The 14,156-nt window shown below is 36.8% G+C and overlaps 1 protein-coding gene across 4 annotated transcripts in view; it reads right to left on the reverse strand.

The window, feature by feature from the left end:
• LOC143207609 (uncharacterized) overlaps positions 1-14,156 on the reverse strand; it is a 101,917-nt gene that overhangs the window by 73,529 nt on the left and 14,232 nt on the right. For 2 of the 4 annotated variants that reach the window (XM_076421282.1, XM_076421284.1), the window contains exon 1: positions 10,252-10,811. The exons of the other annotated variants lie outside the window; for them this stretch is intronic. The gene's annotated coding sequence lies outside the window, so the exon portion shown is untranslated. Of the gene's footprint in view, positions 1-10,251; positions 10,812-14,156 lie in introns of those variants that run through there. 4 annotated transcript variants of the gene reach the window in all.

A 14,156-nucleotide genomic window follows, 5' to 3' on the forward strand; every position in this document is an offset into this window, starting at 1 on the left:
CAACTTTCATATTTATGGACACGTACAGTGCTGTGAATAATTATAAACTCAGTCGCTGTTCATACCTCATTCAGAACGTTTCTGAAGTTTTGTCAGATCTTCTTACAATTAGTGATACTAGTATTACAGCAAGCCTCTAGAAGTATTCTTTTAAGGATCTTTGAAACAATTTTTCAATCACGCAATTGAGTGATGTAGGAAAACAACGAAAAAGCGATTTGAAGAGTTGTGGGAAAAATCAACGACAATTTGCGAGTATAATTAATAGATCCCAAAGTGTAGTTAAAAATTTCTTGAAACTTGCTATTGAAAATTGCGGGAAATTAAAGTGATTAGGACGACCTACACGATTTTCGTCAACTGTAAAACGTGCAGTTTTAAGCAAAAACTGGAACTTCTTCGCCTAAAATTGTGAGTCGATTTAACTTGAACTGTGATTCCAGTCTTGTAAGAAAGTGGGTTGCACATTCTGGAAGATTTAAATATCGGAAACATTTGCGAAAACCGCTATTACAAAAACATATTGGCACGAGACTAAAATTTGCCGAAATATTCATTGAAAAAAATAGCATGTACAGACATGTGATCTGGAGCGATGAAAAAAAGTTTAATCTTGATGGGCCTGATGGGTTCAATTATTATTGGCACGATTTGAGGAAGGAAAGACGAAGACGTTCAGTTATGTTCTGGGCTTTCGTCAATTTTTGTTTCAGTACTATGAGAAACATAAAAATATGCTTGAGTTTATAATTATTCACAGCACTGTATATTACGTGTACGTAATAAAACTCACAAAAGGAAGAAACTCTTATTTGGATGAAAATCCGCAGTCTATTTATAAATTGACAATGACAATTCTGATAAGAATCCGCGATCCACTGCTTATCTAGAGGCTATGAATGGATCGCTAAAATAGATCTATTCTTAGCGCCGTCACTGACGGCGATTTACCTTCACATTGGTGAAGATTCAACCTCCGATTCGCGTTAGCAGAAGGATGAACGCGACGGTTTCGCGCGAAAATTCCGTGACGTTCAGTTTCGCAGCAGCGGCTGATCCCCTGTATACGCTCCGGCAACTCGATGATCGAGGCTCGTTAACTTCCGTGGTTAATTACATCACGGCGAGTGACGTAAGCTGGGGGAATCATCTGCATAGAGCTCGCGGTATGCGCGGAATTATCCGGGAATATTTTTGCAATGGTCACTCCGCGCCGATTCCGCCGGCCGAGCACCGTGACAAATTATGCGACGCTCTTCCCGCTACAATTAGACGGTCTACCATCGCGTTTAGGCTTCGTTATTGGTCTATGGACAAGCGAAATACGTTCGCAGCCATCAGCACAGTTCTAACGGCACCTAACTGCACTGCGCTTCGATCGCGACTAGACAGCGGATTTTATGCATTTATGACAAAAGTGAGTAGGTGCAATTTGAAACAGTCAAAACATTCGAAGAATTTAAAAATACTGTTATGTTACTTTCAATTTATTAACCCTTTGCCTTACAATATCGTGTACGACTTGTGATGAGGACAGCAAACAGTATCTAATAAATACGTATACTTATTATTAACTTTCTTTAAATCGAAATTAAATTCTATTTTGGTTTGGTTAATGTACAGCAGAGTTGTGCTAATTCAATTACATTGTAATTCAATTACGCAATTAAATTACATTGTATTTCAATTGTGGTATATATGTATAATATTAGTAATTCAACTACATCGTAACTGAATTACATAATTCAAACCTTTCAATTAATTCAATTACTAAGTATTTTAATCAGATGTGTAATTGAAATACAATATAATTGTAATACAATATATTAGGTTGGCAACTAAGTTCGTTCAGTTTTTGTGATTTATTCCAATGTAAAAAACCGAACGAACTTATTTGCCAAGCCAATAATTAAAATACAGCTCTCCAAATTATAGCCCAGAACTTTGAAGAAGTTCCAAAATCAAGCACCCCTAGTGACAAGATATTTGAAAAAACAGTATGTACAGCTATTGGAGAACATATGTGCATACAATACATATAATCACTGAACTCGTAAAATAAATCATAGTGCAAGGAGTTAAAAATATGCTTTGGACAGAAAATGTGTTCGCGAGTTCGAGTGCAAAACTTATAATCGCTAAACTGCGGATCTTTATGCAAAATTAAAAAATGTTTGCATTGATTGCAAGACACAGGAGCCAAATGAAAAATTTTTTATTCTCTTAACTATCTTATCGAATTGAAACGAATGCACTGATGTCCTTGATTCTTTTTAATACAACCACTGTTTCGAATTGCGCGTATCCATTTTTATTAAAATCCGCATTAAAATCCGTAGTCTGATAACACTGTCCAACACCAAATTTGATTTCAATATACTGTTGGGTCCTTCTTATAGAGTTTTTTGCGCTGATTCCGAATCTGGTTTTAATTTTTTTCCTATACGTCCAGTTTTTGAGAAAATGGAGTTTTAAAAAAAGACATATTTTTCAACTTTAAACAAATATTGCGATGTTATTATAAAAGATATTGAATTGTTGTTTACAGAAAAAGATTCTGTAGACTTTCCCGAATACAGTGATATCCAATATTAATACATTATGATTGTTTAAACATGTTTAAACAATGATTAAAGACGGAGATGCACCACTTTTGCACCAATTTTTGCGGATATTTTCGAATTTATCTCAAAAAATAAGGGTCCAGCGAAAAATTGAACTATACCACGCGAAAGAGCAGACTTTTATCTTGAGAAACCCCCCTGTGAAGTTTGCATGGTCGACGTTTTTACCGAACCAGAAAGCAAAATATCTTCGCCCGACATGCGTTGACGCCAGTGGTGCTCTTCCACTAGCGCGGTCGTTCGTCGGGATACGGCGCGGCGCGCTGCGGTGAAACGGCGCGTGGCTATAAGCGCGCAATTATGTCAGCTTACTTAAATGTAATATTTTATTAAATGTGTTATACTATTGTTATTTATTATTTATTAGTATATTTATTCTGTATAAATTATTTTATGTATTTTTTAATGTTAGTCTCTCGTTTATGGTATATTTAATACAAAAAATACCTTTTGTAACAAAAAAATAATTTATTCACACACTACACTATTACACTATTTACAATGCTAATATATATGTGTACACTATTCAGATATAATACACTATATCGATTTAATATGGAGCAAACTATTTTAATTATGTATTTAAGTCAATAAAAATAGTCCCGTTTATATTGTGTTTGGACTTATTTTACTCGGAAGAATCTCGAGTGTTCATTGGCACTATAATTACAATACATAGATAAGACGACAATTACTGAAAATAAAATTTTTCAGTCACCGCATTGCAGACTTTCCTTACATTGTATGTATTCCGTTGTCCGTAGACCATCATTTATTTCAAAATATGTATCGTGTTGGTTCTTAAGAAAACTGATGCCAGAGTTCAGTTTCGGCTTTGTGTTTGTTGAAATCAGTCGTGTCAAGCATTTCAAATCTGCATTGCTACGTATAAAACTTCATAAAAAACATTTATAGTTATTTATAGTATTTTAGTTGTTCTGTATATAATATATGTATTTTAGTAGTGTATTATATCTGAATAGTGTACACATATATATTAGCATTGTAAATAGTGTAATAGTGTAGTGTGTGAATAAATTATTTTTTTGTTACAAAAGGTATTTTTTGTATGAAATATACTATAAACGAGAGACTAACATTAAAAAATACATAAAATAATTTATACTGAATAAATATACTAATAAATAATAAATAACAATAGTATAACATTTAATAAAATATTACATTTAAGTAAGCTGACATAATTGCGCGCTTATAGCCACGCGCCGTTTCACCGCAGCGCGCCGCGCCGTATCCCGACGAACGACCGCGCTAGTGGAAGAGCACCACTGGCGTCAACGCATGTCGGGCGAAGATATTTTGCTTTCTGGTTCGGTAAAAACGTCGACCATGCAAACTTCACAGGGGGGTTTCTCAAGATAAAAGTCTGCTCTTTCGCGTGGTATAGTTCAATTTTTCGCTGGACCCTTATTTTTTGAGATAAATTCGAAAATATCCGCAAAAATTGGTGCAAAAGTGGTGCATCTCCGTCTTTAATCATTGTTTAAACATGTTTAAACAATCATAATGTATTCATATTGGATATCACTGTATTCGGGAAAGTCTACAGAATCGTTTGCTGTAAACAACAATTCAATATCTTTTATAATAACATCACAATATTTGTTTAAAGTTGAAAAATATGTTTTTTTTTCAAAGCCATGATTTTCAAAAACTGGACGTATAGGAAAAAAATTAAAACCAGATTCGGAATCAGCGCAAAAAACTCTATAAGAAGGACCCAACAGTATATTGAAATCACAAAAAAAGTTGAAATTTGTTGGACAGTGTAATCACTAAATGTTAAAGAAGTTTGATAACGTCTCGAAGAAGTTCCGAGAAATTAGAAGTGTAGTTTGAAACGAGCAGTAAATGCACGTTTATGCAGGTATTCATGGGATCTCGTGAAAACGCACATAAAGTATAGCTTAGCCAGTGTTTAAGATCATATTTCAATATAGCGTGCGCACACATATTTTTCTTGCAAATCCGTAAATCCGCAGTCGGGTAATTCGATACTATAGACGGTGTTTACAACGAGTAGAAATAGCAAGCGATGCACAGACATTGCCAACGTAATACCTAATAACAACTTTATACATTAAACAAGCTACAGATTGTTCAACAACGAATCGGCAGCAACACTGAAAAATCGGATCTCCATCAATAAAGTGTATTATACATAGACATAAATTGCGAAGCAGGGAAAAGAAAATGATCTCTCGATCAATCAGACGGAATTCTCATTCCCAGCGTAATCATTCTACAAGAATACGAATGCACTGATATTTTCTCGAAGCATTTATGTAACACTAGATCAAATATTCGCGATCCTCGCCACGAACAGAAAACACCGGCTGCGAATGCAATCTCGCGTTGTTGCTTCTCGAATTAAGGATAGAATCAGCCGATTCAGTCGGATTGTAATTAATAATCGCGGGAAAGACAGACGATCGGAACTATATGCACCGGGAAACGGTCGGGTGGAAACGAACAAGGCAGCGATGATTATTAAGCACTTGATACGCTAGATGTGACTAGAATAGAATCTCATAGTTCTTCGTCGGCGTGTTCTTCCTGTGTAAACTCGTAATTTCGCGAACGGCTGCTATGGGATCGACTGCGTGACTCGTTTTAGGCTAATAAGCCGTATAACCACTTCTTTTACTGCTTCTTTACACCACTGCGTGCTCACCATCGCTACCATCGGACTGGACCCCATTGCTCTTCACTTTTTTTAAGGGGGTAGGACTCGGTTTCCAGGATTGCAAGGGTGCGGAATGCGTCTTCTTATTTCTCAGTAATGCAAAGATAAAAGATCAATCTAGGCCGTAGTCGCCCTCTGAAGTCCTATTTTACTCCACAAAACATTGAAAAAAAATCGTACATCAATTTGTACGGCAGCTTCATTTATCAGAAAATTTTTGTAAATTTTTGGAGACGTTTAAACTTGCAACATTTTTCAGTATAACAATGTTTACGTTCACGAGGCGTAATTTGCATTATTCACACATACATGTATGTGCAGCTGTAAGCTTACGAATAATGCAAATTACGCCTCGTAAACGTGAAAATAGGACTTTTGAGGACGATCGCGGCCTAGATTGATCTTTTATCCAGCATCCCGCACCCTTGCAATCCTGGAAACGAGTCCACCCCCTTAAGGTTATCCAGGATACGGATTTTTTGAACTTAAGGCAAATACAAGCTGGTGAAATTGAAAAGAATAAAAAGAATTTGATAATGCAAACTGCGCGCGCGCAACTGATTTTATATTAGCGAAACGGTAGAGATGCGACGTGACTCAATTTCTCCATTAACAAATCGAAATGTTGGTACGACTACGCGCGAAAAATGATCCGAGCAATCAAACGTGTTTCCATGCGTGTCACACACCTATTCCGAACTAGGGTAATCAAGAACCCTACTCGCTAACGCGGATATGTGCGCTCCCCCGAGACAAACGTCCGCAGGTCAGTGTTCATGCAAAGGTGTTGGAACGATGAAAAACATGGAGCAATGTTAACTAGCAAAATCAGCTTTTCACCTTACCGAAACATTTTAGCCTTAATTCATTCTTCTAAAAACAAATTTATCGTCAAAGAAAATTGCTGAATCATTAACCGCGCAAGGATTTTTACCAGAAACTTACTGAAATATTTTCTATCTGAATGGCAGATTTGATTTATAGGATTCTGTATAAATGAAGAGACAAACGTAACTCTAAACAAATTGAAAATCTGAACTGCAAGTTTTTGAGTAAATGTTTTTTGTAAATAGAACTAGATACAACATTTTCTCCGAAAACATCGTTCAGAATATCCAACGAATTAAACAGTACTCGTCGATATTCATTTTTGAGAGCACAAGACGCATACAGCACGCCGACAGCTAAATTTCAAATTCTTTTGAAGCAGGATGGCGCTTGTTTGTGAATGGATACGATTTATGGGAATCGTATTGTGCAGTCAAAAGAAACTTTGCCAAAGAAATGTTGCTCACTGAATAAATATACACTGCTTGAAATTACACGCAATAAGGCGACCGTTTAACGAGACAAACATTCATAATTCTGTCCCAATATAAAAAGATGTACTTCGTATACGATCGTAAAAAGAAGTCCACTAATTTCTTGCTGCATGCTCTAACGAACACAGCAAGCAATTCATTTGGTAGTACAAAACTGCGTTGCTATTATGCTGCTGTTAACGACCAATGAAATGGTAGGTGCAACTAGAAGTAATTAAATTGAAAGAAGCTTTTTGCAACTTCTCATAATAACCAGTAAATATTCCCAAACTATTGCATAAAGATACAAACAATTTTCGCCTATAATAAAGTACCTTTTCCATTAAGTAAAAGACAGAAACAAGAAGGTTTACATATTCTGCAGAAATATTTCGCAACTTCTGAATCATTTAACATGCCAACACTGTTAGATAGAGTCACAAACAATATTCGCCTATGATAAACTATCTGTTCCCACATTAAGTAACAATAAAGAACCGAGCAAACGTTCGTTATTAATACAGAAGGTAATTTCCGCATTCCTCAAAGCTGGTTTTCAAAGCCAAGGATGTAAACGATATCGGCCTAATCTTCTTCGACAAACACAAGACGCACTACTCGAAAATGTTCTCTTATCAAACCGTAAAATCGTTGTGCGTAATCTAGTCGGTAAAACGTAATGTTAATCGGTCAAACAGCGATAACGAAAGGAAATATTTGCCGCGACAGTGACACGATTTTTTTTGTGTAACGATCTATCCGAGGAGAGGACGATTATGCAAATTAGATCAAGGATCCGTGATTCACGGCGCGAGCGCGCGCATCGAATTCCTCGCGGCCGATCGCGTTTTCTCAGAGGATGCGAAATTTTTCCGCGAGGAGATGCAACAATAATTTGCGGCCGGTATTATCGCGTGGAAGGATCCGTGGGACGTTGATGCAAAAGTTCATCCTCGGTGCATGTGTGCATGCATGCACATGCACGGACGTGGTATTAGCGATAATATCGGGAGTGTTGTGGCGCGCCAAAGTGGAATAATTTTCTGATAGAACCTGCAGAAAAACTTCGCGTCCGAGATTGAGAGGCAATTTTCGATGTCATCGGCGAGGAGGTGGTAGCAACAAAGTGTTGCATCATAAAGTTGCCGAGTAAGTTCTTGGCAAAAAGGAGACCCGTTGCTCGACGCGATTTTATTGATTTAACCCTTGACCCTTCGCTGGCATGGCCGGATCCTGCTTGATCCAAGTCATCGGATTAAGCGGGCAAAAAAGATCGCCGCATGCGACGGAAATTCACGACGTAGAACCGTCGCATAACGTTCGTCTGCTTTTTTTGGTTGTTTAAAGTCGCATCAACTGTTCTGAAAATGATCGAAGATGGAAATTCTTGTCCCGCTCCTGTCCTGTGCGATTCGTGCAATTTTTTGTTTCCATTCAAATCGGAAGCCTACCGATGACTCTCTTAGTTTACTTTTGCTGTGACGAACCTTATTTGCGAAAGCAATATTGCAATTTATCGGTAAATTCAATGTGGATACAGATCGAATAAAACACTATAAAAATTGGAACACAGGAGCCGCTTGTATTGAAATATTGTTTCCAATAACTATCTTCTCGTCAGAGCGAGAAAAAAGAGCACGAACGAAATGTAACGTCTATGTTTAAGTTACCAGGAGAAGGTTTTGAAAACTGATGGTTCTGCTAATCTGTTTGGAGCACGGGGCTGGTAATAATTGCATTCTCCGTCCGACCTTGACGTAAATTTGTATCTGCATTTATGGAAATGCAACGCGGAGCGGTATCGGAGAAAGGCCGGTATCTCTCTTTGTCCAATTTTCGATAATGCAAGTTAGATAACTACGCCGGCATTATCTGCGATATTTCTGTGTTGTTGATATCGACCCTAATTACCCTGACATCTAACGGGCAACGTAAATTCATCGATCGATTATTTCTTGTCAGCTGAACGTTCATTTCTTCAACTCGCTTTTCTACCTACATATTTGAGCGTCTGATTTCTGTTTACCTTGCATGATTCAATACAGTATCAGAAATCCAATCACGCGGACGGCTCAACGACGAATTAGCTTCGTCGATTAGGTAGTTCGTCGAAGCTGCGAAACGAGATACGACATTACACAATCGTGAAACCTGTGATTTATTTAGTTGTGCTCATATCCAATGAAATGACAATAATTAGACTGCGGATCTTTATGCAAAAGAGAAGACTCGAATATAAAATTCGATAGAATTCTGTACAATTTTCATTTGTTTTAGATATACAACGGCTGTTCCCGTTAAAAATACGATTTTATTTCATTCCACTTTCTTAAAGTCTACAAAAATTGGGCAATGCATAAACATCCGCAGTCTAATCGCAATTCGACAAAAGATTTTATGTATTTATGGCAAAAATGAGTAGGCATCGTTTAAAACGGTTAAGAACATTAGAAGAATTTCAAAGTACTCTCTGTTACATTATTTTCAACCAAATAATCCTTAAGCACTCGACTATTATTCAAAATATTGTTTACGCTATGAAATATGTCGGTATCTAATCAGTTGCTAAACATTTAAGTATTGCACGAGTTGTTATATGAATTTCATGCCCATGAAATTTAAACAAGCATAGAGAATTGAATTCTAGGTCGAACAAATGTCTAATTTGCAAGTTAAAATAGCTCCGAGTATGTCCAGTTTGTCGCAATTCAAGTAGAACATTGTTATTTTTCATAAAGATCCGCTATCTAGTAATAATTGTGGATACTTGTATGTATTACTTCCAGTATTTTTTATTCATCATATTTGTCAGTGCTTCTGTTTATCTTGGGAACTGCGAATTCTATAGATTCAAGTATACAGTTTCAATCAATCAATTATAAAATCATCGTCTATAAATAATTTTTATTCAATCACAGTTACCTGCATTTGCAACGAGCCGTAACTAAATAGTTCATACTACAACATATACATATATTTGTAACAGAACAGATATCTACTAATTGTAAATATAAAGTATTGAATTATAAGATTTAGGTTCCCCGTTCCTAGAAATCTGTAATTTATCAATCAGACGATAATATTTGTATACTCCGACACGTGACGGATACTCTGTGCGTTTGTAATCACTAGACAGCGGATTTTACGTATTTATGACAAAAAATGAATAGATGTAATTGAAAACAGTAAAAATATTGTCATATTATTTTCGACCTATCAAATGTATTAACCCTTTGCACTCTAATGGTGGCTCCGAGGCGATTTAAAATGATTAAATTCGTCCGTATTCTATAAATTCTGAAAAACTGAACTAACAGGTCCGAATTCGATGTGCGCAATGTAAAAAAAGATCACATAGAATAAAAATGATCTGGGTTGAAAGGAATGTCTTGATTTTCGAATTAAAATTGCTTCGAGTCCAAAGGGCTAAGTAAGAAAATTTTCTATTCCACAGCAGTTTGTTGCAAGTTAGGTTGAAAATGTTTGTTTTGCATAAAGATCAGCTGGCTAGTAATTGCATGCGGCGTAACGGAAAATATACTCTCGCGATTGAATATTTCTTAAATAAAAGAAAAGAGTATGTTGACGTAATCGAGGATAAATCAAGCGACTTGTGTACCTGTGATTAAAGGGATCTAGTGGAATCGACGCACAAAGCAGCAGGGGATCACGATCACAATAACAATCGAGTGTCACTTCAAATGTTGTGGCCACGGTCGCGAAAAACTTGGACAAGCGTGTTGCGCGTGCGACGGTTCAGCACCGATTGACGACGCTCCGTTCACGGGCGACGGCACCGTCTGACTACAAACGGCGCCTAACTACTCGGCACGCGATTGGTCGCCGTCGCCGGCCGACCACCTTGCGCGTACTCCTCTTCGAGTATACACCTGGCGAAATTGCGCGCGCGATACTCCGTGCACGTTTCAGCGGCCAGGAACAATAGAACTGGAACCGATACCTTTACACCGTAACGCTTTTTTTTCTGCCGTTCGCGACGAATGAATGGGACGCGTCCGCCAGTTCTTATTCGATACTCGACACTTCATAGATACTCGATAGCGGAGTGGGGCATTAATCAATTAAAATTTTAACCAAAATCGATTGAATAATGTGTACGGTTCAGAAAGGTAATCATTGAGAAATGGACGATTGATTCAATCGATTGATGAAGTTAATCGTCAATCGTTGATTAAAAAAAAGAAATCATCGAAAAATCGGAGACTGATTTAATCAATTGTTGAAGTTAATCGCAAAACGGTCTACCCATAAATTGTAATAAGGAGGGAGAGAGAGACGGAGAGCGGAGATGGAGAATTGACAGAAATATATCTCAACAAAAACTCAGTTTACATTTTTTTCAGTATGCATCAGAGTTGGGAAAAGATTTAATCAACGATTTTCAATCGTCAATCGCAATTAACAATTAATCTTCTAGTGTAGTCGTTAAAAAAAATTGCGGTTAACGATTAAATACTCATTAATCGTTAATTGTGGTCAACGATTAAATACTTATAAATCGTTAATTGCGGGCAACGATTAAATACGTATTAATCGTTAATTGGGAATAACGGTTAAAATTCGTCAATCGTTGATTAAATTTTTGTTCGATATAGTAGAACTTCGATCATCCGAACCGGACACTTTTCGGAGTAGTGTTTTGGATTTTGTTCTTTGAATATGTTGTAAACGAATCTGGAAGTAATGTTGGATATCTTAAAAATTGTTGATTTTACAGACATACGTGTGAAAATAATTTCAAACAATCTGTTTCAAGTTTAACAGTAAATCTACCACCACTTGTCAAAATGACCGGTTCCAGATCTTTTATTTTACACTTATTGAAATTATGACAATTATTTTATAAGAAATTTGTTGTATAGATGTCTTTAATAGAGCACGTATTACAAGAGCCGCACAAAGTCTAAATGTAATTAAGCTTGTCATTTTTATAAGAACAGCGAACTAACAAGCCGATGAAAACTAGTTTTTAAGCCTGTAGTGAATCGTAAGAGTGTGAAAATGACGTCAGTTGAACGAAATGTCTTTCGCAAGCGTTTTAAAAATTTAGAAAAATGAGGATACAACCCCAAGTGTTTCCCTTCACGGACGTGTTCTTAAAAACGTCGAAAAATCAAGTTCAAATTTTGCAGAAAAATCCGCGGTCTATCCGTGATATGAAAATATATTGACAATATTAAAATTGTCCAAATTTTCAAAGCATAGATTCCGAATGAAACGTGAACTGCGTCACACTCGAGCTTGTGCGGAGCAACTCTGCTACACATATGTATACCACCACTTGGAAGTGCTCTCCGACTTACGGTCCAACAATAGAGACACAACATTCAGAATTATGAATGACAAGCCCCTGCGAATGATACGACGTGTTACAATGGGGAATATTAAACTTTACTTTGAATTTCGCAGGAACGGTTCCGAACAACATCATGCAAGTTTCAGTGTTAACACATTAGCGACCGTTGTTATGTGCTATGGCAGAAAAGTTGGCTAGCGGGACTGCGTGGAGGTAAGAAAAGGGGCAAGCGAAGGCACTCTACGCGCTCTGTACGAGCTGATGGGTTGTCATAACTCATGCAGCTGGGAAACGTACGGGAAAAGAATTCCTCCGCACCAGAAGAGCGAATCTTTAAATCGACCTAAACATCATCTTCCTTAATTAGAAGTGTGAGGAAGCTGCCTCGCGGTTAATGGTTCATCGACCCTGGGCTACACTAATTTCATTTTTATCGCTGGATTGCGTAACCTGATTTCTTGATGTTCCTGTATTAGCCAATAACAGAGTTGGGCAAAAATTGTATTTGAATAAAAATTTCGAATAAAGTGGGTTTAAAACCCACTAGGAAAAAACCCATTTTATTCGAAATTTTCATTCAAATAAAATTTTTGTCCAACTCTGGCCATTAACGTAATTATTTTGTCTAAGAAACTGGACTCGTGTTAGATGTAGATTTAGATTTTGTTTTTATTTTGTTAATAAATTTTTATCACTATGATTAAAGATGATTATCTCTCATTAAGTAAAATTTGTTTCTTTATTAACACTAGAACTACCGAGGTTAAGACGAAGCTATATACTTCTACCAAAACCAGTAAAAATCTTGAAAATATATTTATTGATTTATTACTATATTACAAAAGGAATATGGGGCCGAATATGTCTGAAATTTATTTTTTATGGCATAATTTAAATGGTATCGAAGGAGAATATCATAGAAGAACTATTCTTTTTGGTCCGATTATTTTTTCACAGTTTTCTTCAAGGTTGTCGTTATTTTTTATCGGGAAAACTTATTTTTTTATTCCATCTTGTTAATGACTTAAGCATATTCAAATGTATTTTTTCAGCCGCTATAAGATGGAATAAAAAAAAATTAAGTTTCCCAATAAAAAAATAACGATGACTGAAAAAACTATGAAAAAATAACCGGACAAAACAAATTGTTCTTCTATGATATTCCTCCTTCGATACCATTTAAATTATGCCACAAATATTTTTTGTGCCATTAAAAATAAAGGAGATATTTAGATGGCCTCCTTCATTTGAGACATCCTGTATACATATATATTAGTTAGAAGAACTAAATCCTTATTAAAATAAATCCCACATCTATCCTGCGGGATTGTAAACCCTGATTCGTGTCCATAATAATTATAAAAGTGGCATTTAATGGCAATCAATTGATGCAACATCGAGAGAATCGTGCCAAATGGAGACGAACAATTCCTTCATGGAGACAAAAGGGTCCTCGACCCTGATTGGATTGGACTGGGCCGTGCAATTCGCACAGGAGTGACGTTTAATCAGGTGTAGTACTCCAAGGAAAATTCAGAGCAATAGATATGAAATGGAACGAGAAAGAAACGAGTGACGTGGACAGACGCTCCGGGAGTACCCGGCGTATCAGGAAGAACAATGATAACGAGATCGCACCGCGGATTTCACGTTTCCTCGATTTCGCAGGATTTTATCTACGCGTGACATTCGCTGCCGAATGACTACGTGATCGTCAGCCAAATTGTATGCAAATACCTACGGGGGGAATGAATTCCCCGAAAGAAACGTGACGCGTTACATCATCGGCGACAGTTTTTTTACACGGCGACATAAAGAATAACAACTTTCGCCGTCCACCATTTATAATTTGGTGAAAGTGCGCGGCATCATCTGAATTTCGTTCGACACCGAACGCGTTCGTTTGCTGTTGCTCCTCTGCATCGTTTGATCAGTGTTTTTTTCTCTCGTTGATAACGGAAGAAATGGATCATCATGTTTTCAATATGGAACGCGTACCTGACACATGACAATGCTGCAGTCAATTAAATATTAACCCTGATCCATCTCTCATATCAATTTGACACAGTTTTCCCGAAATATGTTATGCTGTTCTGTTGTTTGTAGGTTTTATCCGAAACTTCGTGATCTTTATCTTTTTCATGCGAAACACACAACCGAGAAACCTAAAAACGAAGAATAAGAAAACAGTGATTTTTCGATGTTTT

Source organism: Lasioglossum baleicum, chromosome 3 (genome assembly GCF_051020765.1).
Source record: "Lasioglossum baleicum chromosome 3, iyLasBale1, whole genome shotgun sequence".
Lineage (NCBI taxonomy): Eukaryota > Metazoa > Arthropoda > Insecta > Hymenoptera > Halictidae > Lasioglossum > Lasioglossum baleicum.